This window comes from Bison bison, unplaced genomic scaffold (genome assembly GCF_000754665.1).
Source record: "Bison bison bison isolate TAMUID 2011002044 unplaced genomic scaffold, Bison_UMD1.0 scf7180017863516, whole genome shotgun sequence".
NCBI classification, from domain to species: Eukaryota; Metazoa; Chordata; class Mammalia; order Artiodactyla; family Bovidae; genus Bison; species Bison bison.
In genome coordinates, this window is record NW_011494088.1 from 5,124 (window position 1) to 5,548 (window position 425).

Genomic DNA, 425 nt, shown 5'->3' on the forward strand with positions numbered 1-425 from the left:
CTGTGAGGCATCATGGGGAAACCCGAAATATGTCTAGCTTGGGTTTCCGGGAAATCCCACTCTCACGAAGGTGGCAACACCACCCTTTGTTGTGTGGTGTGTTAGAAATAGAGGTACAAAAGGAAGGTTCTAAGAGTTCAAGGGAGGCAGGAGTCATGGGGAAAGGCTTCCAGGAGGAGGGGACAGTGGCTGTGGTGGGGTTTGGGCAGGTGGAGAGGTAGGGGCTGGAGGGTTCTAGGTGGCTGACACAGGCATGAGAAGATCAATAGAGGGAGATTCTGTGGGTGAGATGGGCGGAAGAGACCCAGAGCTTTACTGCCAGGCTGAAGAACTGGCACTTCTGTGGTAAGCGGGGGTGAGGGGCCCAGAGGGGTTTATGGGAATGACATCAAGCTGTGCAGGGATGTCATTCCCATAAACCCCTC